The sequence below is a fragment of the Lepidochelys olivacea genome (assembly GCF_965140295.1).
Source record: "Lepidochelys olivacea isolate rLepOli2 genome assembly, chromosome: 5".
NCBI classification, from domain to species: domain Eukaryota; kingdom Metazoa; phylum Chordata; order Testudines; family Cheloniidae; genus Lepidochelys; species Lepidochelys olivacea.
In genome coordinates, this window is record NC_140415.1 from 67,365,624 (window position 1) to 67,391,854 (window position 26,231).

Here is a 26,231-nt window from a genome sequence, read left to right on the forward strand (position 1 = left end):
ACCTGGCTTAACAGCTCTAGTGTGGTACAAAATTAATTAGCATTATACATATCTTAGCTCTTTTCAAGACATGCACAGATGGGATAACAAAACTAGAATGATAAGGAGCTCTGAAAACCTCTTTTTTAATTTCCTAATTAAAGAAGGTATTTGCTACTGTGAGCAACTGAACTAAAACAAGATTAGTTATTCAAGAAAAAAATGTTCCAATCTCACAGAAGTATTAAGGACTGAATCATAAGTTATCTGACAACATTATTTTACTAGAGGTCAAATTATTGTCGTTGTAATGAAAGTAGAGGCAGAAGGGGCATTATTCCTAATCTCCTTGAAAGTCATCTTTCTAAATGAATTAATTTATGTAACTGAAAAAGGAAATACATGTAGAAAAAAAGTTAGGTTTTTCTAACTTTACGATTTAACCTACTTTCATCTGATGTGCTTTCCCTCTCATTTTGTTATAGACACGGTCAGAACTGTCTTTATCTTATTTTATTTTATTATAAGGTTTACTAGTCTGTGGGTTCTCCATTACTGGGTTGCCTTAAAAAAAAAAAAGCACAGACAGCAAATTGTTCATGGTTCCTATTTTTGCATTCAATGCTTTTTTCGCCTCTGTCTTCATGAACAAGGTCAGCTCCCAGACTACTGCACTGGGCAGCACAGCATGGGGAGGAGGTGAGCAGCCCTCTGTGGAGAAAGAAGTGGTTCGGGACTATTTAGAAAAGCTGGACAAGCACAAGTCCATGGGGCCGGATGCGCTGCATCCGAGAGTGCTAAAGGAGTTGGCTGATGTGATTGCAAAGCCATTGGCCATTATCTTTGAAAACACATGGCGATCAGGGGAAATCCCAGACTGGAAAAAGGCTAATGTAGTGCCCATCTTTAAAAAAGGGAAGAAGGAGGATCTGGGGAACTAAGGGCCAGTCAGCCTCACCTCAGTCCCTGGAAAAAACATTGAGCAGGTCCTCAAGGAATCAATCCTGAAGCACTTAGAGGAGAGGAAAGTGATCAGGAACAGTCAGCATGGATTCACCAAGGGCAAGTCATGCCTGACTAATCTAATTGCCTTCTATGACGAGACAACTGGCTCTGTGGATGAGGGGAAAGCAGTGGACATGTTGTTCCTTGACTTCAGCAAAGCTTTTGACACGGTCTCCCACAGTATTCTTGCCAGCAAGTTAAAGAAGTATGGGCTGGATGAATGGACTATAAGGTGGATAGAAAGTTGGCTAGATTGTCGGGCTCAATGGGTAGTGATCAATGGCTCCATGTCTAGCTAGCAGCCGGTATCAAGTGGAGTGCCCCAAGGGTCAGTCCTCGGGCCGGTTTTGCTCAATATCTTCATAAATGATCTGGAGCATGGTTTCGATTGCACCCTCAGCAAGTTTGCAGATGACACTAAACTGGGAGGAGAGGTAGATACGCTGGAGGGTAGGGATAGGATACAGAGGGACCTAGACAAATTAGAGGATTGGGCCAAAAGAAATCGGATGAGGTTCAACAAGGACAAGTGCAGAGACCTGCACTTAGGATTGAAGAATCCCATGCACCGCTACAGACTAGGGACCGAATGGCTCGGCAGCAGTTCTGCAGAAAAGGATCTAGGGGTTACAGTGGACAAGAAGCTGGATATGAGTCAACAGTGTGCCCTTGTTGCCAAAAAGGTCAATGGCATTTTGGGATGTATAAGTAGGGGCATTGCCAGCAGATCGAGGGACGTGATGGTTCCCCTCTATTCGACATTGGTGAGGCCTCACCTGGAGTACTGTGTCCAGTTTTGGGCCCCACACTACAAGAAGGATGTGGAAAAATTGGAAAATGTCCAGCGGAGGGCAACACAAATTATTAGGGGACTGGAACACATGACTTATGAGGAGAGGCTGAGGGAACTGGGATTGTTTAGTCTACGGAAGAGAAGAATGAGGGGGGATTTGATAGCTGCTTTCAACTACCTGAAAGGGGATTCCAAAGAGGATGGATATAAACTGTTCTCAGTGGTAGCAGATGACAGAACAAGGAGTAATGGTCTCAAGTTGCAGTGGGGGAGGTTTAGGTTGGATATCCTGAAAGAGTTCAAGAGAGTTCTAGACTGACCTCTAGATGAAACAGGTTCCAATCGGTTATTTTATCTGAACTTTATCTAACTCCAACCTCCAGTATTTAGGAGGTCCACCCATCAGTAGTTAGCAGAAATAGGCACATTGGTTCAAATACAGAAAGTATCAACCTCAGCCTTCTCTAAAATTTCAAACAGAATTGACAATACCTTTTTTGAGATTTGGATTCCTATGTTTACTCCCAGTTGTCAATGAAAATGATAAATACTATGAAAAATATTACTCTCAAGATTATTTCTGATTTGACCAAACCCAGAAAACATTACAAAGCTAATGAGAGTTTGTTTTCAAGGGATTTCCAAACCAAAGCTGTTGTGATAAGATTCAGATCTCCCAAACTTTTGAAATCTAGACTAAGCAATGATTTGAACATATTTCAGCACTGAAAGACACTAAGCTGCTATGGCATCTAGGATTCAAATTCCAGCCATCTAAAAAAAAAAAAAGTACGTGTCACTGAAATACTTTTATAGATTTTTTCTGTTCACTGGTGATGCAGATACAATGTTAACAGTTAAACATTAAAGACCTATTGAAACCAGTGGAGCTAAGCGTGGAGGATTTTCCATTCATTGCAGTGGAAGATCCTTTTATCTAATCTTCATCAAACTTTATTCCTTTTCAGCAATCAGCACTGTGTAAATATCTATTTATAGTATTAACAGTTATTGAACTACTGAGCTTATGAGGACAAAATATACTTTAGATAAGATGAGGTCAAAAGATCCATTGTTTACTGGTTCATTTTCTTTTGGTAGAATAACAATAGTCACACCCAAAATTCTTCATCAAACCTATGACACCTGGTGCTATCAGAGCTAAAGTCTTGTGAGCTTATGTGTGTGTCAGAACAGAGTTTTATTCCATGTAGCTATACACTGAGTCAATAAAAGCAGGAATGTCCACCTCCCCCTCTATTTTGGGGGGGGGGTATTCTGTAGACTAGCATTGACAAGCTCTCACCAGATATGTGGATCTCTATGTTAGACATTAGTTCATATTTTAACTTTTGCCACTAGTGAAGCTAGCATATACAGTTGTTTGGTGCAGATAATTACGAACTTGAAACTGCAATAGTGCATCCCATCATTTGTAATTTTAGGTTTTAGTACTGCACTTCCAAATAATGTCTATATGTTAGAGGCAGACAATCAGAGATGGCCTTTTGTATGTTTAGCATCATTGCATATGCCAAAAGGATTTGATTAATTTCATGTATTTAGGTGTTGTAGGCTGAAACTTAACAAAAATTCATTCAAGAACTGAAAGTCTAGTGCAGCTATCAAAAAATTGGTCACCATTATTCACAGAAGTAAATGCTATTTAATATGAGTAAAGGTTGCAGAATTAGGACCCAACTGAGGATGCAGGATTTGGCCCTTTGCTAGTAGAATATGGCTATTAAGTGATAATTTAGCCCTCTAGAACAATTTTACACAGGACACTGGTCTTAGACAGACCAGTGGATCAATTACTCATTGTCTTTGAGAAGAAAACTGAGATTAGACTTCCTCAGCTTAGTTTACTGTCACTGTTACTCTTGCTACTTGAAGTGTTAATGCCTACCTCTGCTAAACGGAAAACCTCAGGTTTTGAATTTGCAGGATAGGAAGTAAAAGTTTACTCTCATTCCTCCAGCACCTTGTGTCCTAGCAAATAAAACAGCAAAGCTATACTAAATAACAATGGCTCTCAATTATGTACATAGCAATCCATGTGGAATGCATCTCAAAACTGGGGCACTCCGTTTATATAACTGTAGTACAGCAATATAGTGAGTAGGAACTATTATATTTATTCTTACTGCATAAGTTAAACCACAAGAGCAAAGGTAAAAAATGTCAATATGATGTCAGGGGAAGACAAATTTCCTGAAAATGCTATAAAAGCAGTTATAAAAACCCCCAGGCTGCTTCAGTAATAAAAATGATTGAAAATGAATGGTACCAGTTTAGATGCTGATGAAGATATAATTTTACTAATAAGATTAATCAGCTGTGAATTAAATTGTTTTTGTCTGTACATCATCGTTATTTATCTTGTGCTTCACAATGACCAAACTTGATTGCTGTGGAAACTGCATTGCTTTTTATATATTATTTCCCAAAAATGTTTACCTAAAATAAAATTTAAAAATATTAAAAAATTGGGTAAAATTTTCCCACCAAGGGCTGAGGGGGAGGGGAAGAAGATGGAAATGAATTCAACTATACAAAATGACTGACTTAAAAATGAGAAGTAACCAAACTATTTGTAAATTCTTCAAGTGGGTTAAGTGCAGTATCTTTCGTATGTGTCAGTTCATGAACAGGGCAAATGTTTTCATGCTTCTGCCTCCTGAGTTTTGTTATTTCAAGGTATGTCACAGGGGTAGCATATCAGACTGGAATTTTGGTGTAACAAAGAACAGTGTGTTGGAGAAGCTGAAGATATAAAAATTTTAAGAGCTCTTAAGGGATTCATGAGGGTTGTAAAATCTGATTACTAAGTGTGTTACAGTGCCAGAGCACTTATGCTACATCCTGATAGAAAAGAGACAGTGAGGAACAGGATACTACACAAAGTTAAGTCTGAAGGATACTACACAGCATTTAATGAATAGCATATGTGGGAACTCTAATACAAGGAGAGAAAATGTGGGAAACAAAAAATGCCATCTGTAGAGATTACAAGACACAAAGCTAGACAAGGACCCATCACAGTGAAGGATGGAGGTAACTTTGTGGGTACCAAATTTTCCTTCAGGATCAAGCCTCTTCAGATTCAATTCCATTATCAATGTTGTCCCTGTAAAGACTGCTAAGGACAATGAAGGGGCGGGAGTTTGAATAACATCCAGTTCAATGCCCAGTTAAGCTAACCATAGAAATATGGGGCTGGAAGGGACCTCAAGAGGTCATCTAGTCCAGATCCCTGCACTGAGGCAGGTCTGAGTAAACCTAGATCATCCCTAAGTTGATCTAGACAGATGTTTGTCTAACCTGTTCTTAAAAGCCTCCAGTGATGGGGATTCCACAATCTCCCTTGGAAGCTTATTCCAGTTCTTAACTATCCTTATGGTTAGAAATATTTTCTTAATATCTAACCTAAATCTCCCTTGTGGTTAAGCCCATTATTTCTTATCTTACCTTCAGGGGACATGGAGAACAATTAATCACCATCCTCTTTCTAAGCCCTTAACACATTTGAAGACTGTTACCAAGCCCACCCTCAGTCTTCTTTTTCTCAAGGCTAAACATATCCAGCCATTTGTTGTTGTTGTTTTTAACCTTTCCTCATAGGTCAGATTGTCGAGACCTTTTATAATTTTTGATGGCCTCCTCTGAACTATCTCCAGTTTGTCTATATCTTTCCTAAAAGTGTGGTGCCCAGAATTGGGCACAGTACTCCAGTTGAGAAACCAGCAGGACAATTACCTCTTACATATAACACTCTTATTAATACACCCCAGAATGACATTCGCTTTTTTCACAATTGCATCACATTGTTGACTCATCTTCAATCTATGATCCACTGTCACCCCCTAATCCTTTCCAGCAGTACCTCTGGCTACCCAGTTAGTTCCCATTTTATAGTTGTGTATTTGATTTTTCCTTCCTAAGTGTAGCACTTTGCCTTTAGCAAATTTCATCTTCTGCATTTCAGACAAATTCTCCAATTTATTAAGGTCATTTTGAATTCTAATTCTATCCTCCAAAGGGCTAGCAACCACTCCCAGCTTAGTGTTATCCTCAAATTTTATAAACATACTCTCTATTCTATTATCCAAGTCATAGAAGAAAATATTGACTAGTGCTGGACCCAGGACAGACATCTGTGGGACCCCACTAGATACATCTCCCCAGTTTGACAGCAAACCATTGATAACTACTCTGAGTGGGTGCTTCAACAAGTTGTACACCACTGTATAATAATTTGATCTAGACCACATTTCCCTAGTTTGCCCATAAGAATCTCATGTGGCACTGTTTCAAACCCCTTACTAAAAACAAAACAAAAATCCAAAACCAAGATATATCATATGTACAGTTTCCCCCCTACCCACAAAAGGAGTTTTCCTGTCAAAGAAGGGTATTTGGTTGGTTTGGCATGATTTGTTCTTGACAAATCCATATTAGCTATTACTCATGACCCTATTATCATCTAGATGCTTACAAATTGATTGTTTAATAATTAGTTCCAGTATCTTTCTAGATATCAAAGTTATGCTAGTCTATAATTCTCTGGGTCCTCTTTGTTCCCCTTTTTAAAGGTAGGCATCATGTTAGCTCTTCTTCAGTCCTCTGGAACCTCACCCATATTCCATGAGTTACCAAAGATTAGATAATCACTAGTGCTAATGGATTGTACTGAGGGAGGGGTTGCAGATAGGTACTAATGTTATTGCTAGGTACCTATATGAGTAGCACATCTGCTACTATACTCCATTATGGCAGTGGTTCTCAAACATATTTCATCGTGTCCCCCTCCTTTGTGTCTGAAGTAGTGTATGCTTCCCCTCAACCCCCGCTGGACATCTGGTCCTCATCTGCCACTCTCCGGCTGCCCAGCTCTGAAAACAGAGCAGAGACCATCAGCTGCTGTGTATACCCAGCTCTGAAGGCAGTGCTGCTGTCAGCAGAAGTGCAGAAGTAAGGGTGACAATACCATCCACCCTTACTTCTGTGCAGCTCTGGCAGTAGCACAGAAGTGAGGGTGGTATGGGATTGCCACCCTTACTTCTGCACTGCTGCTGGCAGCAACGCCGCTTTCAGAGCTGGGCACCCAGCCAGAAGCCACTACCCTCCAGCCAGTCCGCTCTAGATGGTGTGTAGTAAGTTTTTTTCCCCTAGAGTTTCTCATGCTCCCCCACAGAATAAATTCTACACTGGGAGGGGAGAGCCCCCAGTTTGAGAACCTCTGCTTTATGGAATATAGCTTATTTCCCCCCATGCAATGGTCCAACTCTGTGAGTTGGTTCTGGAGGAGGTGAGCTCCATCTTCTTCCTGTTGTTTACTGCCCCACCCTCCAAGAGCACCCCATATCCTTGGAAAAGTAGAAAGACAAACAGGCCTTGAGCAGAGCACAGGGATTGCAATTCTGCCTGGCCCTTATGCAGCACACACAAGGTGGTAAAGTCTCCTGTCTCTCTTTACCCCTCTCATTTTATACCTACATAAAAGGCAGGAAGAAATGAATTCTGCAGTAGCAGGGGACAGGTCAATCATACTCTTGCTGCTTGGGGCTCCAAGGCCTTATCCGTGGATCAATTTAATTACACCAGGGAAAATTTTAACATAGACAAAGCCTGGGGAGGTGGAATTTGCTTCATTCTAGGATCTGCTTCAGTTCGTCTTTCCTTTAAAAACACAACTTGAGAGTTTTTTTATTTCAAAAGGTACTATTTATTGCAAGGACTGTTGGGACATCACTTCCCCCACATCCCTTTTTTTTCTTATTGGACTCATTCATTTGCTTTTGTCTGTTGGAAATTTAAGAAGTGTTTTATTCTGTTTTTTTTATTTGTTATTATGTTGCACAGTGACCCAACTTCTAATCATCACCACTATCCTCATCATTCTATAAAAATTTCAGAAGACAAAGTGAAATGGACATGAATGCATTACAATGGCAAAAGAGCACTCTGTGAACACATCATTAAGAGAGTCAGAAATGAGAAGTAGTAGCAAATATCAAGACAAATAGCCAGGAAGGTTAAGAGGAAAACTAAAACCTCAGCCTAGGGTATAAAAAAAGGTTCATAGGCTTTAGGATCATGATTTATTGTTTTAATAATAGTGAAGGAATTATCAAATCTTTTAAAGGGCAAAAGTCTCCTTTCAGATCTGCACAGTATATCCCAGCTCTGGTATTATTCTTTCCCTGCATACAAAGATCTGTCACCAGTTCTGCACATGTGTAGAGAGCAGGAAATTGGAATTGATATCTGCCTGGTGGATCTACACGGAGAATTGCGCCCTAATTTTAAAACAATTGGCATTAAAAAGCACCAAAATTCTAACCATTCATGTCTATAAAGATAGTGCTCAGTGTTGAGCATTACTTGTTTTCTTGCAATTACAAAAAAGTATGACCACAACACCCTCATCAAATTCTTCTGGTTCCTCATTTGTTTCAGGATCCAATTCGTAGCTGCATTCCTGGTTTTTGAAATCTTCCATGTCTGTAATATAAACAGTTTTTCACAAAGTCTACTTTTCTCTATTTTCCTTCCATTCATCCAGCACGTGCTTTGTTCTCAGTCCTCCATACAACGTAGTCATTATGGGGTGAAAGCCTTCTATGTTATAGCACCTGTGATCTGGAACAGTTACCCTTGTGTAACTGACATTTTGATCCTCCAGCTCATTTTAAATCTCAGCTAAAAACACCTCTGTTCTCTTTTGTCTGTTCTTCGTATTTGTTTTTCCTGCCTCTGCTATTTATTTCCAATTCTATTATTAATGTTCTAAAGTATTGGGGGATGTCCTGTTGACATTATTGATGACCCCTATAGACTCCAGAAATTAGCAGAATTTAAAGTGATCTGAAAAAGTGTGTGCGCATGCGTTGCAAGCACAATCATAATCGGGGAGTAGCAGTTTTGGTAAAACAGGGTTTGATGTGCACCCTTCAGCTATCCAGCTCAAAACTCTATTTGCCATGTCTGTGACTCAATTTGATCCCCTTCACGTCCAGCACCAGGGTCAGGGAGAAAACACAGAAGGAAAAACAACATTAGTTAATATAAGTATTGCCACAAACCAACTTCAACAGGAACATTGGAATGGCCATATCAGATCTGATTTCTAATTCCTCCCAACTCTAGTATCCTGACACACAGTGCCCAGTAATAGATACTGCAGAAAAAAGTTCAAGAAACCCTATATTGGAAAGTTATGGAATAGCCTTTCCATAAATAAATTTCTTCCTAATCCCGGTCAGTAAAGTCAACATGAGTCTGAGTCTGCCTGAGACCCATAGTGCCTCATGGGAGCTGTAGTTAATGTACATCATGCCTCCACTTTCGCCTGTGATCTGGGCTCCTTGATCAAACTACATCTCCCATGTTGCACTGGGGACCCTCCTATGGTGCATTGTGGGAGTCTCATAATCATGGGAGATGTTGTCATTCTGATACATAGAGAAGAATTGGGTGTGAGGCACCTAAGCTATAGCTCCCATGTGGCACTGTTGTCAACCCCGGCAAATGCAGACACTTGTTTTGGGTTGGTCCAAAATTAAACAATTGCTTTGACTTTCCATCAAGAAAGTTGAAATAATTCAGCAAAACTGACAGTTCCTCATGGAAAATTTCAATTTTGCAGAAACCACATTTTTTCAATAGAGAAAGCTTTTTAACAAAATAATCATCATCATCATCATGACCAGTTCTCATTCAGTGGAAAAGGCAGTGGAGTGGGATTTGAGAGACCTTGGATCTATTCCTAGTTGTGTCACAGATGTGTTGTGTGACCTTAGACAAGTCACTTCTCCTCTCTTTTCCTTCCTATCTTTTCAATTAAGACTGTAAGCTCATCAGGGAAAGGACTGTTTCTTACTGTGTATTTGTATGGGTCCCAACACAATGGGGCCCGCATCTCAGTTAGGGGCCTCTAGGCACTATCATAACATAAATACTACGAGTAATACTGAATATCACAAGATAATTATTTTCTCTGGGGAAAAAAGCGTTTTCCATCAGCAATTTTAAAAGATTTGCCTTGCAATTCCATTGAAAGTCCCTTTGCTTTGTCTTATGAAAAGGGTAAATAGAAGCACTGAACACCTGAATACCTTTAATTATTTTGTGTACTTCTATCACATCCCTTCTTATCTGTGTCATCTCTAAATTAAACGGTCACAGTCTTTTCAATCTCTCCTCATACAGAGGTCACTCCATACCGTTAAACAATTTTTTTCACCTGTCTTAATGACCCTATTGTTACTATATCTTTTTTGAGAATGGGTGGCCAGGGTTGAACACAGTTTTACAGGTGAGAGCGTGTGATTAATTTATGTAATAATATTATAATTTGTTCAGTATTATTTTATATCCTATTATTCATTCTAAGATTTAATAAACAACAACAGGGTTGTTAACAGCCCTGGAAAACCAAAAAACAAACAATGAAAGTGAAAGTGGCCTGAGTTTTACAGTACTTCAACCAATCAGTCTGCAAGACATAGTAACAAACAGGTTTCAACACTCAACCCAGAACTAATTACGAACTGGGGGTGGAGGGAGAGAGGGAGAAGCACCAGAATATAGTAGAAAGTAAAACAAAAAGCAAACCAACCAAAACCAAACCAAGACTAATGTATATTGTTTACTCCATTTAATCTGTAACAATCCTATCTAGCCCTTCAATTCAAAACTTCACCATTTGTCCTGAACTCATGGTAGACTGCAAGCTCTTACAGGCAGAGATTGATTTTCTAAATTTCTGTATAAAACTGAGCACATTGTGGGCCCTACGGTAAATATAATTTGGCACGGTGCATATATATATTGCTGGTTTATGGCAAACAATCATGTCTTCCACTAGTGGCTGCCCCCTGTAAAGATAAAACCTCGAGCAAAAAAAGACATTCTATTTTTTTTTCCTGTTCACAACAATGTTCATCTGTCTGTAGACACCCATGACTTTTTACAGAATGGTACCTCATGTGGTATTTGAACTCCTGTGGACATCAGATGCTTAGGACTAGGTTATTATCATGTCTCCCTATGATGTCTAGAACCAGAAAGTAGGAGAGTCTCCTACAATACTCATGGCTAACAGCATTACACCTTTAGATTGAGTGATAGGTCTTGTGCTTTTGGTGCTGATGGTCCAAAGTTCAACAGCTACTGATAACTATGTTGTCTGTCGGTATGTGACCATAGTTTGTCACAGATAGTTGTTAGTCAGCAGGGCAAATGTCAAGACAATAACCAAAAATTCAGCATTAGAAGATGGAGAAATCTATGAATAAAAATGAAAATTAAGATTCAGATATGATCAGACAAGTCTTTCCTCCTTTTACAGGTTTCAGAGTAACAGCCGTGTTAGTCTGTATTCGCAAAAAGAAAAGGAGTACTTGTGGCACCTTAGAGACTAACCAATTTATCTGAGCATAAGTCTTTTACAGTTGATTCTAAAATTGTGGGTCCAGCCTTTCTACTTGTCCTAGCATCAATCTGAATGAAACTTCCAGGGAGAATCCACATGTGGGTGCTTCATAGATTGCTTTAATCCTGCAAGTATGTATCTTCTGTCTTTTGGAGGTCATATTCAAGAGACCAAAAATTCCACGGTGTAAGGTCCTGATAAATGCCACAGAAAAAATTAAGATAGCAAAGCAAGTTGTCAAAATATCATAAATATTACAGATACTTCATCTTCCTTAATGAGAAAATTCCACAATCCTGGACCTTCACAAGATATTTTTTTTAAGTTTTGATAATTTATCATGACACTTCTTAGCAGGAAAATTAAAACAAATTAAAGACTGCAACCTCAATTCTTTAGAAATCACTGTTTTCCTATATACTTTAGCAGATGATGTCCTTACTAATGAAAAGGGCAGCTCTATAATAGGGACTTTCTGAGGTATTACTATCATCCCCTAATTGAACTTACCTCCTAATGACTGATGGTGAATACATTGGAGTTTACCTCCAAATAAACAGATTTATTTACATTATACACTCCATTCTGAATAAATACCATCCAGGTAGCCTTAAACTTCATTTTGTAAACCTATTATAACATCAGTGTGTGAAGAAATCTAAATCTGAAGCATCACTGGGCTTGTGATTGAAAAAGTGGTTCACAAATTTATCCATAACTTGTTAGTGTGATTAAATGAATAGGACTAGTCATGGGAGGCTTCAGAAAGCAACCGATGCGAAAAAAGCTGCACGCTGAGCAGTCTTTTGAAACTGTCATTTCCATTTCAGGAAACCTCAGTTCCACAGGGTGACTGAGAAAGAAGACTTGCTACTCCCTACTTACAGTGCTCACATTTTGGCTACTGAATCATTTTGTGGCATTTCACATCAGGTGACACTGGCTATATTTTACAAAAAATATGTAGAAAAACTGATTTGCCGCTGTCCTATAAATGTGCAGACCTGAGAGTGGTGTCTAGTTTTCATCTGAGGAAGAAGTCAGGCATCCATTGTGAGGCTGCCAACAATTTCACCACACAAAATGTGTGCATATATGAAGACTTCACTGGCTGCCCTCAAAAAATACAGGCATACTTGAAATTACTGTACATTTGTACTTTAAAAAAAGTCACATTTCTTTTGGAAAAGTACCTTGTCCGAGTTAGAAGAAAATTTAATTTCAAACAGGAGGAAAATAAATATTTTGATGAGACACCTTATTCAACAAACTTTGGAGGAAGAAACTCCCAGAGGGATAATAGGAGTCATTACAGCAGCAGCATCCACTGGGATAGCAAACAGGGAACTTGCAATTTGCAGATCTCACACAACATAGGCTTGGAAACAAGATAGATAAGTTGTTGACTAGCACTTCTCTGTCTCCTGAATTTTACGGTATCACAGGATATGCTCACTTCTAGTGCACTTCCTGCCATTTGCTCTGGGGATTAGCTGATTCTAGGTCCGACAGCTCCTTTCCACCTTTGGCGGCATGCCTTGCCTTCTCTTCCTGGCTCTAAGTGAGGCAAGATACTCTACGTTTGTGACCTAGCCCTCCAGCCAAGTCACGTGTCCTCCTCTTCCAGGGCATCAAAGTCTCTTCTTATAAATGACTCCGGCAGTTTTCCCATTCACCACCCATCCAATGACACTTCCCAAATGGCTGGTAGGGAATCCCAGGCCCACTCTCTACTCTGGGTACCAGCTCAGAAACCCTCTAATCAGCAGCCAAGGTCTGTTCCATCCTGGACCTTACTGACTTTTCCCTAAGTCTTACCTAACCTTCTGGCTTCACCCATTCTCTGGTTTGCCAGTCCCCAAACTCCCTCCTCCCAGGCTATTTTGGCTCTGTAGTCCCCAAACACACACCCCTTCTCCCAGGGAGTGACTGCAGACTACTTCCCTGCAGCCCCATCTCAGCTGCGAACTTCCTGTCTTTGTAAAAACCCAGCCCAGCTCATTCCTCCATAGCTGTGCTCCCTCATTATTCAATCAGAGGATTACTTAAGTATCCTGATTCCCCTCAGCTGTGGCCTATCTGGTTAATTGCTTCCCCCCTTCTTAGCTTACATTAACCCACTTAGGGCAAGTGAGGGGTGAACACCCCATCACATCTGGCTTCAGGCAGTGTCACTAGGTTGCCATTGGAAAACTGAGATTCAGACAGATGAAGACAAACATTTTAAAAAGAGCCACTGATTTGGATGCCTCTATTTCTAGTTGACTAACTTGAGATATCTTGGGCCAGGTTTTCAAAAGAGCTCAGCGGCCAAAACAAATGAAATCAATTGGAGCTGTGGGTTTGCAACAGCTCTGAGAATCAGGACTAAGGTTGAGGATCCAAAAACCTAGGTGCACAAAATTGTTTCGTTATAAGTAATTTGTCTAGGGGACACTACTTTTAGTAATTTAGACGTGAAACTAAAGGTATAAGACAGAGCTGCCTTGACTTAAATGGAGTTTTGTCCAGTTACACCAGAAGAGAATTTGGCTGATAATCTATGCCCCAAACAGTTTATAGTCTGTAAAACAAACAAAGACCGGACAAGACCACACTGGGAAAGTCAAAGAATAGTGAAAGCATAGAATTTGCTTTGTACTTTTAACAAAAAATGTATATGGGAGGAGTGGTGATGTACTGCACAGGCGAGTTGTGAAGCCTGGTTAGACAATGTTTTCAATGCTTTTTATAAGTGCAAACTGTTTCTAAGTAGTATTAAGGTTACTCAGAGGGAATGGTAGAAAAAGGACTCAGGAGTTGTGGGCTTCTGGCATTGTGTTCAGTTCTTTTGGCTAAATGTTTACCTCCAGTGCTCTAAGCCATCATCAGTGCAAAGAAACAAACAAAAATCCTACTATGCATACATCAAAAAGGCATGTAATGCTTTCAATTTTCAAATTACTGAGAAAATTCCCTTCCAAATTGGCTTGCTCATTAGACCTCAAGAAAGTGCACAAAACCAACTAGTTTTGAAAACACTATATTGGTTCAGGTTTCAGAGTAACAGCCGTGTTAGTCTGTATTCGCAAAAAGAAAAGGAGTACTTGTGGCACCTCAGAGACTAACCAATTTATTTGAGCATAAGCTTTTGTGAGCTACAGCTGTAGCTCACGAAAGCTTATGCTCAAATAAATTGGTTAGTCTCTGAGGTGCCACAAGTACTCCTTTTCTATATTGGTTCAGTTATGGATGCAAACCCAGTGAAAAGGATTTTCTTGAAACTTTCAAAAAAATCACCTCTAATGAGAAATGAATAATGGAAAATTTCAGCTCAGAAGGAATTTGTCTGAGAATATGACAAGGAACTGACATGAGGTTCCATAATGGAAATTAGAACTCATCTTTCCAGCAATCTGTTTTTGCTCCATCTTGAAGACATTTAATGGAGGGGAGCATGGGCCCAGGACTCTTTGACTTGCTTCCTCTTAATTCACTGTTTGCACTTCTCTTCAGGCACACCTTTCCTGAGTTCTCTACCTCCATCTAGGGCAGTGGTTCTCAAACTGGGGGTTGTGACCCCTCAGGGGGTCACAAGTTTATTACTTGGGGGTTCACTGAATTGAATAACAGAATAACTGGTTGTAAAACCATTCACAAAGAGTAGCTATCAGTGGTTCACAGTCAAGCTGGATGGGCATATCAAGTTCTGATATCCCGGGTTCTGCCAGGATCAGTTCTGGGTCTGATTCTGTTTGATATCTTCATCAGTGAGCTAGATAATGGCATAGAGAGTATACTTATAAAGTTTGTGGATGATACCAAGCTGGGAGAGGTTGCAAGTGCTTTGGAGGATAGGATTAAAATTCAAAATGATCTGGACAAACTGGAGAAATGGTCTGAAGTAAATAGGATGAAATTCAATAAGGACAAATGCAAAGTACTCCACTTAGGAAGGAACAATCAGTTGCACACATACAAAATGGGAAATGACTCCCTAGGAAGGAGTATTGCGGAAAGGGATCAGAGGGTAAGAGGGATCGCAAACTAAATATGAGTCAACAGTATAACACTGTTGCAAAAAAAGCAAACATCATTCTGGAATGTATTAGCAGGAGTGTTGTAAGCAAGACACAAGAAATAAATCTTTCACTCTACTCCATGCTGATTAGGCCTCAACTGGAGTATTCTGTCCAGTTCTGGACGCCACATTTCAGGAAACATGTAAACAAACTGAAGAAAGAACAAACATGATTAAAGGTCTAGAAAACATGGCCTATGAGGGAAGATTGAAAAAAAATCAGCTTTGTTTAGTTTGGAGAAGAGAAGACTGAGGGGGGACAAGATAACAGTTTTCAAGTTCATAAAAGATTGTTACAAGGAGTGAGAAAAAAAATTTCTCTTTAACCTTTGAGGATAGGACAAGAAGCAATACACCTAAATCGCAGCAAAGGTGGTTTAGGTTGGACATTTGAAAAAAAATCCTCACTGTCAGGGTAGTTAAGCATTGGAATAAATTGCCTAAGGAGGTTGTGGAATCTCCATCATTGGATATTTTTAAGAGCAGGCTAGACACACACCTGTCAGGGATGATCTAGGTCAGTGGTTCACAAAGCTGGTCTGCCGTTTGTTCAGGAAAAACCCCTGGTGTCTGCAGGTTTGGCCGATCGCAGCTCCCACTGGCTGTGCTTCACCGCTCCAGGCCAATGGGGGATGCGGGAAGCAGCGCGGGCTGAGGAATGTGCTGGCCACCCTTCCCGCAGCCCCCATTGGCCTGAAGCAGCGAACCGTGGCCAGTGGGAACCGCGATCGGCTAAACCTGCAGACTCGGCAGGCAAACAAACTGGCCTGGCCTGCCAGGGGCTTTCCCTGAAAAAGCGGTGGACAGGCTTTGAGAACTACTGATCTAGATAATACTTAGTCCTGCCTTGAGTACAGGAAACTGAACTAGAAGACCTCTTGAAGTCCCTTCCAGTCCTATGATTCTATGATTTAGGCCTATTGGAAGGAACTTCTAGAGGAGAATGGATCTTGGAAACACCTAAGACAAAGGTATTCTTAATGATTCATCCCGGCCAGATGGGCATTAATGGCTCAGCAACATCCAATCCACTATCCCAGAGACCTCTCAGAGAAGGGTTGTACACCATGAGGGCAGACCAACCCATGGAACAGCAAGGATCTTTCTAGCAGCTGGAAGAAGGTGTAATCTCAGCTCAGGTTACAAAGGCTGGTGCATGTCCATGTCCATGATTTAACTGGGAATTGGTCCTGCTTTGAGCAGGGGGTTGGACTAGATGACCTTCTGGGGTCCCTTCCAACCCTGATATTCTATGATTCTATGATTCCTATGAAGAAGTGATGAACATATTAGTCAGTTTGCACTGTCCAAGGGAACATTGAGCAGTGAAAGACAGTGTATTTATGAAGTGCGAGGCTGGGGAGCTGGGGAAAATTGTCTGGAGCCTCTCTATTGAGTGGCTGGGAGATCAGTCATGTAACACGTTTGGGTATGTCTCTGCCTGTGGATGTCTATGTAAGTACAATGCCCGTGAGAGGCATGTAGCTTGACATGAGCATCACAGTGTGAAAGGCACCCCGGGTTGGTGGATTTGTAAAACCATTCCTAAAGAGCAGCTATCAGTGGTTCACAGTCAAGCTGGATGGGTATATCAAGTTCTGATATCCCGGGTTCTGCCAGGATCAGACAGTCCAACAGTTGAAGTTGCACCCTGGAGACCCATCACAATACCCTGTAGTTGTAGTTTTGTAGGACAAAAAAGGGGGTTAGTGGTTACAGAGATGCTGTAGGTGGTGCTGTACTGCTGCTGGAATAATACCATAGTTTTTTAGATTAGACAAACTGGTGTCCTGACTACTAGTAATGATAAAAGATCTCAGACACTTTTTGAAGTGTTGGACTGTTAACCTTGGTGTCCAGGTCAATTTTCAACTAAGATTACCTAAATGACCCCAGTAGTTTCAACTGGATAGGTATTGTTTTTTACCTCCAGTCCTAACCTTTATTTAATGTTATTGTTTTGTGTTAAACTGCTGCTGCTTTCCAACCTGAGGTGGCTGTATTTCAGCAAAAGGTAAAGTGAGACCTAGAAATCATTTAACTTCCTCACAGGGGTTTTGTGAGGCTTAATTAATACTTGTCAAGCATACTAAGATCTTCAGGTGACTGATACCACAAGGGCAAAGCATTGGTTATATTACTAATTATGATTATTAATTATTATTATTATTATTATATGTTCCCAAGCACTAAAGTTTATTCTGGTGTCACTACGGTGTTTGGGGATGTTACTTTAGAAAACTATAGTATTCTATATAAGGTAACCCTTCTTGATAAAGCTTAACAATTCTGTTTCTTTCTGGTGCACTTTGTGTTGCTGTGACTCATGTCAGGTGTACGGTATGCTACTTTCTTTTAGGGCCTGCTACTCAGTGGATAAAATCATTTGACCTACTTTGTTTCTGTATCAGACAGCTGTTGAACAGACACATAGGCCAATCTCTGTTGAGGTAAACTGCTAGGTCCATAGGTTTTAGTGGAGAAGTGCCAATTTAAAATAGCATAATTTTTTGCTCATAATGGTGGCATTTGAACTTTAGATGAGCAATTCAGCAGCTCTCTCCACCTCTCCTTCTCCATCCATTTTGATGGAAAACTATCATTCCCAGTTTGTGTGAAAGCACTTAAGGATAATAATCAAGCTTCAATATGCCAGGTCAGTTTTAGTTTAAACATTTTATGTTTCTGGCTGAATTTCTCCTACCTTTTTCAACTGATGTTGATTGAGTGTTTCTTTGTGAAGGTCAGAAATTTTTTATGGATAGGATAAGTAAAGTGTGCTCAGTCCTCTTCTGTCCCACTCTTGTGTCATCTTATAGCATTCTCCACTATGCCTTCTAGTACTTCCAGTGGGGATGTATGGTTCCACTTCATCCCCAGCAAAAGCAAGAAGTTTTATAGCAGAGTCTGGCCCTAGGTAATTTTGGCCCTTGATTGTAAAGAAAGAATTGGCCTACAAAAAAAAATAGGCGGTTTCTGAAAAATAAAACCTCACATAAATTGTGAGCCAGTTGATTGTTGAATGTGCTAATATTAGGCCTCTGTAGGTGGAGACATTTGACTGAAGGTCACTGAAAATTCAGGGCCTGATTTTTCAGACTTGTAGAGCACTTGAACGCCCATTGGCTTTAAATGGAATTGCAGGTGCTCAACACCTTTGAAAACCAGTTCCTTGCTGTGTCTGAGCTAAATAACTTTATGCTGATACACTGGTAGATCACTGTTCACTAGCACCGATCATTTCTTCACAAGCTATAGTAATATTTGAGTCTTCTGACAGACTAATTTTTATTTATATGCTACATAGTCACAAGAACTGGCAGATGGCAATAGACATCAACTCACAAACTTTGAAAAAAATACTGTATACATAAAAAGTTGGAGCCAGAATATCTGTTCGTGTTCCAGAGGGGAGAACTTGGTCCAGGATCATGGTAGAGGTGAGCAGTGGGCGCTGTCATTGTCCCTGCATACCTTCGGAAGCCTCTTCTCAGCCATATTGTGTGCATGTGGCTCTGTAAATTTAGGTATGGACCTAGGAAACAGCAGCTCTTAACAATATCCTTGTGCCTGACTCTGAGGATCTCCAATACTCCCAGTCTTCTCTGAGCTCTTGAGGTACATCCCACACCACACACCCAGAGGATTAAGGAAGGGACAGTCTCTGTACTCTTCTGAGCACAAGGACTGCCCTTGTGTCTGGCAGTTATATGGTTATGCAATCTGTGACAAAGAATCCTTTTTTCCTTCCTCCACACTGTGCACCTGCAAAAGATATGTAGAATCTGACTATGAATGAAGGCACTGAAACACAGGCTTTCTCATGGTGTTCCACAGATCCACCAGTAAACAGAGCAAGATTAAAGCAGTTTTCACTCCACTTTGATAAAATAAAACAATTTATTTCAATAGAATAAATATTTTTAGATAAATTTTACTGTAGAATTGCAGACAGAAAAATATAATGGCTGATGAGAAAAAATCCAGCTCCATAAGAGGGACCAAAATATATCACAAATTACATTTTCAGAATTATAGTTCTCCACCTAGAAATTGCCTTTAAAATGTATTCATAAGAGTAATGGGTCAGCAAAAGCCTACTATTGTTATATACAATGTATGGATTATGCTGCCACATTTATTCACTGTGAGGGATTGATTTCTCATGGCAAGTACTGTATATCTGTCATTTTAAAATTGAGTAACTTGAACAGTTCTGGTGAAAAATACACAAGACACTTCCATATCTGAACCAGTACTGTTTAGGAAATGGCATTAAGTCTTTAAGTAAAATCCAGGGAGGCAAAATACTCATTTAGAATTTATTTACTATGAAACATTTATAATTTCTTAGCTATTTTATATTGGACACTCTTGTTTTATAAAAAAGGGAAAGAAGCTCTCACCTTTAATTCTATTAGGTAGTTAGTCTAGTGTAGCAATTCAAAAAGATTTAAGCGAAGACATTTTGTGCTTTCTTGAAAGCAGAAGTAAGATCAATATTTTCATCTCTGCATCAGTTTAATATGCAACCGACTGCAAGAATTACGGCAGAAGAATAGCCACAGACACTTTAATAGTCTCAGAAGTAGGTGTCACTGAGAAAAAAAATTGTCTGCAACATATTTTCCTTTCTGATTAGTGCTAAATAAGACACATTACAATTTATGTTTAAATAGACTAAGCTGGGACTTACAGAATTTATCAAATTCCTGCATTTCATTCTGCTTTTTCTAAAGTATTTTTCCCCAGCTGTTGTCAAGTTAAATAGCTTGGCCTTTCATCCATGTGAGGGATGGCCTGTCTTTTAATACAATGGCACCTTCCAGGATTTCTTCAGAAATAAAAATATAAATGACAATATATGACTATGACACACACTTCTGATTTATTTCCAATAACAACCCAAATATGTCTATTTCCCCCCTTTTCCTTTGACACCAACAACCATTGAACTTAAAAATCATTTCTCTGATGGACAGAGATATTTGATATTGACTTCAGACGTTCCTGTAGAATAGAATGGATGATGAAAAATAAAGAGGAGCTTATAAAGAATATGATGCTTTGAAATCTTGAACTCCATTTTAAAGGATCTTTAACTTAAATCCACTTCTAAGTCATACTTACTAAGTAGTTTCACATCTAGTTTTGTACTAGAAAGATAACTTTTCCCCTTACAAAGGATTTATCAATTATATTTTTCAAATATGTCAAACAGATGAGAGCTTAGTCTCATAAAATAGTTCTAAGACCTTTCAGGTCTTGGTAGAAATTGATTCTGCACTTTGGAGATATTATATCTTGTGAAACGTTGGGCTACTTTCATCTGATAAGCAGTTCTCAGTCAAATCATGTTTGAAACACTGCACTGGATTTGTATAAGCTAAGGAAAATGCATAGTTTAATCCTCATTTTTGATATATTTGTAGTAACCTAACTTGTTTTAAGTCCTGTCTTCAATTCAATAATTTAAGTAAACAATAAATAACAAAATTCAATCCCTAAAAGCTGGCTTCCTTCTGCAGCTCCTAACCGACAATTAATTGCGCATTTCAATAGTGCATGATTTTTCACAAATTTCATTAGTACACCATTGATTGCTCATTTTTCAGCTCTCAAAACAATTTAGCATAGTCTCTTTCATGCAGAGAATAACATATTCATATTATTTGATTTTTGATGAAACCAAATGACCCTTTAAATTTGCAATAAGGTTCTTTAATTTTGCATGAGTTTCTTTACTGCTGTTCATTTAATTTTCTGTTTCCATTAACCATCTGCAAGAATTTGACTCTATGACAATTATTCAGCTGTGCTACATCATGACTGACATATTTTATAAACGTTTAAAAGAAAAAAAGAGCAAGAAAAGGAGAAAAAAAATCGACCAAACAAAAATGTCATAGTTCAGAATCATGTAGTTTCCATACAGCTGAGACATCTGAATAGTAATTATTGGTCCAATTGTAAATCTAGCCTAATTGCATTTTGTCTTCCTTTCTGATAAGCACTTCATGATGATGATGATTACTCCAGCTAAAAGATGCTTGCTCCATGAATGTTTTCCCACACTGATGGCCAGGGGCTTGACAGATAAAAGACTATTCAAGCAAGACTCAGAGACAAGGTAGGTGAGATAATATCTGTTATTGGACCAACTTCTGTTGGCGGACGAGTCAAGCTTTCAAACTTCACAGAGATCTTCACCCCTGGAAAAGATAACCAGAGTGCATAACACTGCAAACAGGCAAAACTGTTAGTTCAGCCACAATTTTTCAAGTGAGAAAGAATCCCAGTTTAGATGCTGTTAAGGTCTTTTTTTACTTTGAACTTTAGGGTACAGATGTGGGGACCCGCATGAAAGACCCCCTAGGCTTATTTTTACCAGCTTAGGTTAGAAACGTCCCCAAGGTACAAACTTTGCCTTGTTTTTGAACCATATGCTGCCACCACCAAGCGTTTTAAACAAAGAACAGGGAAAGAGCCCACTTGGAGACGTCTTTTCCCAAAATATCCCCCAAAGCCCTACATCCCCTTTCCTAGGGAAGGCTTGATAAAAAGCCTCACCAATTTGTACAGGTGAACACAGACCCAAACCCTTGGATCTCAAGAATAATGAAAAAGTAATCAGGTTTTTAAAAGAAGAATTTTAATTAAAGAAAAGGTAAAAGAATTACATTTGTAAAATCACGATGGTAAATACCTTACAGGGTAATTAGATTTAAAACATAGAGAATTTCTCTAGGCAAAACCTTAAGTTACAAAAAGACACAAATTTTATTTTTATTCATTTTATTCAGCACAGCTTATTTTACCAGCCATTAAACAAAAGGAAATCTAATGCATGTTTAGCTAGATTACTTACTAACTTAACAGGAGTTGTAAGGCTGCATTCCTGATCTGTTCCCGGCAAAAGCATTACACAGACAGAAGAACCCTTTGTTCCCCCCCCCTCCAGATTTGAAAGTATTTTGTCCCCTCATTGGTCATTTTGGGTCAGGTGCCAGCGAGGTAATTTTAGCTTCTTAACCCTTTACAGGTGAAAGGGTTTTGCCTCTGGCCAGGAGGGATTTTATAGCACTGTATACAGAAAGGTGGTTACCCTTCCGTTTATTTTTATGACAGATGCCTTTCATGTCCCTGCCTGCCTGCCACATGATGGTAGGGGGTGGGGAAAATTGGGCTAGTGTTCATTAGAAAGCACTTTAATTAACCAACATAACTGAAAAGCCATGTGAGGGTAATCAGTGCTGATTAACTGGGCTACTTCTCTGCACAAATTAAGAAAGCTGGGTTTTTTGCCTACTTTTTAAAGACCTCAATTCAAAAGATTGATTTACTTTTTCTTTGTCCTATGAGCATATTTAACTGTGATATTTTATATTTATTTTTTGCCTTTTTGCTGTTGGGGTTTGATGGGGAAAAATATTCAGAGAGTAACTTTTAAATAACAGCACTGGGAAAGAGAGTTAACATGTTTGCACAAATCTCTATATTTTATGGCATGCCAATTAAACTAGATGTCTGTTACAAACTCAAATCTACAAGTGGAACCAAGAGACTGTAGAATTTGAAGGCTCTTATGCCTGTGTCAGATCAGTCTGGGTTTTAAAAGCTCAGTGAAGGCTTTGACAGAAGCACAAAAATAATGCTGTCTTAAATGACATACATTAGTAGACTTTCTAAGAAACAATGGGTAATTAAGAGAAGGCATTTTTAAAATAAACGACAAACACTTTAGATATGTCCCTATAGACCCATGTTTTGGTATTAGCAAGGAATGAGTGTGAGTAGAGTCAATCCCTGAAATAAAACAACTCATGCCAAAGCTACCACATGAAAATATGGCAACACTCCCTAGAGATCTAGAACAAATTTGGGGACTGATTGTTTTTTTCTTGGGGACTTAAAGTTCCTGGTTGAAGTCACTGGGAGTTTTGGGTGCATAAGTAATTGGGGATCAAGCTCCTAAGCAATAAATCATTTAAATGGGAATAACTCATAACAATAACAATACCAAAAAATATTTGACAGATTAAACATTTGGTTTGTTCTTTCATGTTTATTAGTTTTATCACACTCTGGAAGAACAATTAAGGATCTGGTGGGGATTTGGGCAAAAACTGATAGTAGTGGGCAAAATGGATTGGATAAAATAAGAACCAGCCTGAATCATCACCCAAAGTAAACACTTCTGAGGCCCCAGAATGTTCAACACTGACATTTTTGCCTTCCTCCAGACTTTCTAGTCCCAGCGAGAAGTTGAAATAGCATTGCTATAACACTGGGGGAAAGGAAATATTCCTCCTGCTCAGTGCTGTCAGGGGGAAGATAATGAGGCAGTTAGGGGGACAGTTGAGAAGAGCTAGTCACTGAAGTAGAGTGTCTGGGACGACTGCGAGGAACATGGTGTTGCAACTACTCGGGAAATGCTTCTTTAGGACCCACCAGGCATTGGAGTCCTCGGAGACTTAGCACTTCAAGCACCTACATCTCTTGTCACAGCCATGGTAACCTTGGTGGCATGTTACTTACCAAGGATTATTTCAAAACAAGGGCTGGTACCACTCTACTTTGGAGTTCCCATGAGGGACTAACATCATACATACAAAACTCCATGTTTTTGACAGCATTTTGTTGAGATTTCAATTTGAATCCCAAACCAAACACACCTACCATGAAATTCAAACTGCTATCATTCACATGGGGCCTGCTCCTTCTGAAGTCAATGGCAAAATTCCCATTAAGCTCGAAAGGAGCAGGAATTGGTGTAAACTAAAAATAAGCTTGATTTAGACACAGGAAGGCAATGGATTTGTGTCTTTCTATACCAAACAAAGATTCCAGAACCACGGCAAATCCTTTGCTGAAGTTGGGCTAAGTTTCCATAGAATCATAGAATATCAGGGTTGGAAGGTACCTCAGGAGGTCATCAAGTCCAACCCCCTGCTCAAAGCAGGATCAATCCACAACTAAATCATTCCAGACAGGGCTTTGTTAAGACTGACCTTAAAAACTTATAAGGAAGGAGATTCCATCACTTCCCTAGGTAACCCATTCCAGTGCTTCATCACTCTCCTAGTGAAAAAGATTTTCCTAATATCCAAACTAAAAATTCCCCACTGCAACTCTAGACCATTACTCCTTGTTCTGTCATCTGCTACCACTGAGAACAGTTTAGAACCATCCTCTTTGGAACCCCCTTTCAGGTAGTTGAAAGCAGCTATCAAATCCCCCTCATTCTTCTCTTCTGCAAACTAAATAATCCCAGTTCCCTCAGCCTTTCCTCATAAGTCATGTGCTCCAGCCACCTAATCATTTTTGTTGCCCTTCGCTGGACTCTTTCCAATTTTTCCACATCCTTCTTGCAGTGTGGGGCCCAAAACTGGACACGGTACTCCAGATGAGGCCTCGCCAATGCCCAATAGAGGGCAATGATCATGTCCCTCGATCTGCTGGCAATGCTCCTACTCACACAGCCCAAAATGCCATTGGCCTTCTTGGCAACAAGGGCACACTGTTGACTCATATCCAGCTTAATCGTCCACTGTAACCCCTAGATTCTTTTCTGCAGAACTGCTGCCTAGCCATTTGGTCCCTTGTCTGTAGCGGTGCATGGGATTCTTCCGTCCTTAGTACAGGACTCTGCACTTGTCCTTGTTGAACCTCATCAGATTTCTTTTGGCCCAATCCTCTAATTTGTCTAGGTTCCTCTCTATCATATCCCTACCCTCCAGCATATCTACCACTCCTCCCAGTTTAGTGTCATCTGCAAACTTGCTGATGGTGCAATCCACACCATCCTCCAAATCTTTAATGAAGATGTTGAACAAAACCGGCCCCAGGACCGACCCTTGGGGCATTCCGCTTGATACTGGCTGCCAACTAGACATGGAGCCATTGATCACTACCCGTTGAGCCCAACAATCTAGCCAGTTTTCTATTCACCTTATAGTCCATTCATCCAATTCAGACTTCTTTAACATGCTGGCAAGAATACTGTGGGAGACCGTGTCAAAAACTTTGCTAAAGTCAAGGAACAACACATTCACTGCTTTCCTCTCATCCACAGAGCCAGTTATCTTATCAAAGAAGGCAATGAGGTTAGTCAGGCATGACTTGCCCTTGGTGAATCCATGCTGGCTCTTCCTGATCACTTTCCTCTCCTCAAAGTGCTTCAAAATTGATTCTTTGAGGACCTGGTCCATGAGTTTTCCAGGGGCTGAGGTGAGGCTGACAGGCCTGTAGTTCCCACGATCCTCCTTCTTCCCTTTTTTAAAAATGGTCACTACATTAGCCTTTTTTCAGTAATCTGGGACCTCCTCCAATTGGCATGAGTTTTCAAAGATAGTGGCCAATGGCTCTGCAATGACATCGGCATAGCACTCTCGGATGCAGTGCATCCAGCCCCATGGACTTGTGCTCGTCCAGCTTTTTTAAATAGTCCTGAACCACTTCTTTCTCCACAGAGAGCTGGTCACCTCCTCCCCATACTGTGCTGCCCAGTGCAGTAGTCTGGGAGCTGACTACAGCACTGGGCATTCACAGCTCCTGCTTGGTGTGGGGTTTCTTTAGTAAAAAGTGCTTAGAGCTCCATTCATGACCCATTCCCTAAGTAAATATCATTTGCCTCTTTTTTTTTAAAATGTTTCCATTTTAGCAATGGTGTTTTGCTACCTTAAAATTTGTTAATTTGAATTTTATTTATTTAATTTTTGTTATGATTATTTAGCTTGAAAATTTCAGTAGAAACTCTTTATCCAGTCAGAACAGGAAACAGTGCAATTCCATATCATATTTCCAAATTTCTTTAATGTTATTGGTTTTATCCTCCCTAGTGGGAGAAGTATGATAGTTTCACCCCCCTTCAGCGTACATCCTCTGCATATTATAAATCTGGTAAGTACTCTCAGAGCTAAGGTTGAAAGTCAGCTAAGCACTATATTCGATGT